The sequence below is a fragment of the Cryptomeria japonica genome, chromosome 4 (assembly GCF_030272615.1).
Source record: "Cryptomeria japonica chromosome 4, Sugi_1.0, whole genome shotgun sequence".
NCBI lineage: Eukaryota > Viridiplantae > Streptophyta > Pinopsida > Cupressales > Cupressaceae > Cryptomeria > Cryptomeria japonica.
Window position 1 is genome coordinate 623,842,274 of NC_081408.1, and position 4,684 is coordinate 623,846,957.

Below are 4,684 nucleotides of genomic sequence, written 5' to 3' on the forward strand. Positions count from 1 at the left end.
TATATTGAGTTAATCTTAAAATATATTCTCTTTCATATTGTAGCTCTCATTGCTACTTGCATATAAATATTTAATTTTAAGATATATAAATTAATATGCTTATATTTATATGAAAGCATTTAATATTTTCATTCAACTTTAATAAAAAAAAATATTATATTAAAAAAATTCAACGCTTTGATATATCTTGATGTAATTTATATAAATTAAAGTTACATATGTTAGTTATACACTCTTCTCAAGATACTAACATATGAACTTATGTATCAAGAACTATTAAAATCAATTTAGAACAACCCTCATTGTACCATTGTTTCCAACCTTTATAAATATAAACACCAAAAATAAATATTTGTGCTTAATCTTCTCTTGCATTGTAAATTAAATTTTGAAAGATGAAATTGTAACGACATGTTTTCAATCCAAAAAAATCGCTAGTGTTAAATAGAATGCATTTATGTATAAAAAAAAAAATAGAACTTCCATACAAGGTGGTCGATATGTTTCTTACCTTTTGTTTGTTTGCTGAGCAATTTAAGGGTTTCGATTTATTTTGTAAAACGTAGGTTATCCCTCTTATTGTCGAAGCAAAAAGATTGTTTTGTTGGAAAAATGGGGTTACTCCTACCATCCATGGGTTTCATTTGTAATCGAAATGCCTCGTGGGAGAACTCTGGTTTTTCTGGGATTAAGAAAAAAAACACGTTACCTGATGGTAGTTGTTATTCGTAACAAAACTTCTTTTGATGTTTAAGTAAAACTTAAGATTACAATTAAAAAAAATTGACATAAAGATTTAATCTAAATTCTATTTTAAATTTGAGTTAAAAGGTCTAATCTAAACTCTATTAAAAGATTACAATCTGGAAAATAAATTAAGAAACAAAGTATATAAGACTGGGTTTAAGAATATTAAAAAAACTTAGTAGAAAAAAGAGTAAAAAATAAAACTTTAGTACATGTGAAAAAAATTGCTTAAAATATTCGAAGAAAGATTTTATGTATATCTATAGCATGTAATTTGATGCTTCTAGTTAGCATTTCTACGAATTTGGAAAAAGATATTTAGCGCATCTTTTAAATTACCACTCTTTTCACTTATAATGATTCTCTAAACTTATTATTATTCTAGTAAAAATTGTTATAATAAGCTATATTTAATCACTGTATTTATCTACAATCATCTCTCATGCAAGAGACACATCTTTTCATGAGTTTTATGTATATAAGATCCTTGTGATCGATTTATGTAATTGTAGAGTAAATCTATTCTAGCAAATTTCAACAGTCGGTATTAAAGCATGTTCTAATATTGATGGCAAAGATCATTGTTGAATATTATAGGAAAATAATTGCTGATTGCAAAATTTATTGTTTATATTTTTATTTTTATTTATTTTTAAAAGGAAGAAGTTGATCATTGATTGCAAAAAACGTTGCTGATTTTTAAAATAAAAATTTGCATCATTGATAACAAAGATCTTTGTAAATTTCAAAAGATTACTTTGATCGCAAAGATTACTCTTAATGGAAAATAAATTTTTGAGTGTCATTTCTATTAAGTTGACTTGTGTTGACAATTATGGAGAATGGCATCATCAAATGAAAAATATTTTTCTTTTGGTAGATCTCACTTCTTATGTAAATGAAACTAAAAGAAGACCTCCCATAGATGTCTATCTACAATAAGATTTTGATAGAAAATCAAACCAAGCACTACTTTGATAAAATTGCCTATTGGGAGTATGTTGATAGAAAATTTGCGGAACGCAACTACACGAAAAGAAGATTTGGATGCAATCACTAAAATATTTGAATAGAAGAACGATGTATGTGAGAAAATACATGCTTATAACTCAATTATATAATATAAGAATAGATGGATTGTTAATTGAACATTTAACAAAAATCAAGGGTATTTTAAACCATCTTATTAGTGCAAGGGAGACTATAGTTGATAAAGATCTTATTTATATAACTCTTAATACCTTGAAAAATCATTTGAGAATTTCAAAACTACTCTTACATTGAGTGGAAAATTGACAAACCTAAAATTCAATAATCTAGAAGGTCTATTATTGCAACATGAAGAAATGTTTAATGAAGACAATGGAGTTGAATCAACAAACACTTTTACCTCTAAGTTCAAAGTCATGAAGTTTCAACAAAGTCACTCTATTATGGATAATAATGATCAAATAAAATGAAAGGTTTATTATTGTTGTAATCATCCCCGATCATTATGAAGATAAATGCTTTAAGAAAAAAGAGATGAAGGATGTGTGTAGGATCATAAGGAGCCAAAAAGTGGTGATATTCTAACTAAAGTCTTGATTGATAGGCTGATTGAAAAATACCTATAACTTTCAAACGGTATCACATTTTTTTGAATCCAAAACATGTGTCAAACTCTATGCTTCATATACTATAGGATCAAAAAAAAATTGAATTTCATAAATTTTTGACCAAGTTATGCTGGTTAGATATACGAGTTTTTATAATTTTAAAAAGATGTAGTAAAAAATTCATAATTAATTATTTATTTCAAAAAAAATATAAAAAAATATGTGTCACATCCGAACATAACTCTTCTACTTATATCTAAATTCTTCTTAAAAAAAATATTATGAGTTGTTTGTGGTTAGGGTGGTTAGACAGACACCCACACCTTATCTTTTTCTTGAAATTTTAGATATTACATTGAAATTTTGATTTTTTGTCAAATAGATTTTTTTTTCCAGAAAATAACTAGTAGCTTAGAAACTACATTCAATTTTCTACAGAGTCTATTCTTACATAATTTTGAAATAATGTTGCTAACTTATTCAATTTTTTAAGTCAATTTGTCTAACTTTGTTTTCTGAATTTTCATTGCCACTTAATGGCCTGTTTGGCCAACCATGATCCTACACATACCCTGAAATATATTAAGCAAAGAAGTATGATAGTTGATACAAATATTGAAGATGATGAAAATCATAAATTATTTATAGTACATACCTCTAAATATATTCAAGATAATTATGTTTGAATGATTGATTCAAGAGCTACTCACCACATTATTGGAAATATTGGTAACATGAGAAATGTAGTAAATCAATCAAGAGACACAATTACATTGGGAGATCATTCCAAATAAATATTGAAGGAGTTGGAAATAATACTCTAGATGTTCCCACCAAGGTAACACAAGAATTGATAATATTTTAATTGTTCTAAATAAAAACCTTATTTCTATTAGTCAAATTATTGCAAATAATATGAAAGTTATTTTTGAAAAAGGAATCTGTGAAGTGTATGATAGTAAAGGAAAATTAATATATGATGGATATATGAAAGAAGGTGTATTTTATTTGAGGACAAACTCCTCTCAAGCTTTATCTTTAAATTTTTCCTCGGGATGAAAGGCTTGGTCATATTAACCTTCAATCACTAAACGAAATGTTTGGTCAAAATTTAGTAAATGGTCTTCCACCCATCACTAGAGAGAAATATTTTTGTGAATCATGTGTCATGGGGAACCAACATGGAGAAACAATTTGTTCTGGAAAAGATTGGAGAGCCTCCAAGAAGTTGGAATTGGTTCATTCTAATATTTCTAGACCTATGAAGATAATTTCTATAGGAAAATATTGATATTTCATGGCATTCATCGATAACTTCACCTGAAAAGTTTAGACTTATTTTTTAAAGAATAAATATGAAGCATTTGATACTTTAAATTTTTTTTACATCAAGTTGAGAATGAAAGTGATCAAAGAACTAAACTTTTTAGACTATATAATCAGGAGAATATAGCTCAAATAATTTTTCCACTTTTTGCAAACAAAAAGGAATTAAGAGGCAATTTAAAACTCCATATAGTCCACAAAAAATGAAGTAGATAAAAGAATGAATGGAAAAATTCAAGAAAAAGCTAATTCCATGCTCAATACTTGTAATCTTGGTGAAAATAAGTCCATACAACATCCTATTTGATCCATGAAAGTTTAACTACTAGTTTTCATGAAATATCTCCAGAGGAAGCATGGTCAAGAAGGAAACCAATAGTTAGACATTTATTATTTTTGGGGGGTATTACCTATAGGAATATTTCACAAGAGAAGAGAAAAAATTGATGATAAGAGTCAAAAAAGCGTCCTTCTAGGCTATGATAATTCTAGTAAAACTTATCAGTTGTATGCTACTAAGACAAAAACTCTTCTCATATCTAGAGATATAAAATTTGAAGAAGCATGTCACCTTGCAACCATTCACCATGATCATTTATTAAAAGAGAAATATGATAGTGGAACATCATCATATTTACCATAAATGTTGAAATACAATTAGAAAGCCCTATTAAATCTATAGAAGAAAAAATTGATGAGCCAAATTCAAGCATAATGCTCACTCTAGAATCTAATGTTTCTCTATGTAGATCTGAACAAGCTAGGGAAACATCTATTAGGTTGTAGGATTATGAGCTCAAGTACACATTAATGTCAAGTGCTCTAAGTTTCCATGAACCAAGAACTTTTGAAGAAGTAATAAATGGTGAAAAATAAAACTGTTATGAATCAAGAGAAAAATTCAGTTCTTTAAAACCAAAAATGAGACCTATTTCCTTTCCCTATTGGAAAGAATTCCATTGATTGTAAATGGGTACTCAAAATCAAGTATAAATGTAATTGTTCAACTATCA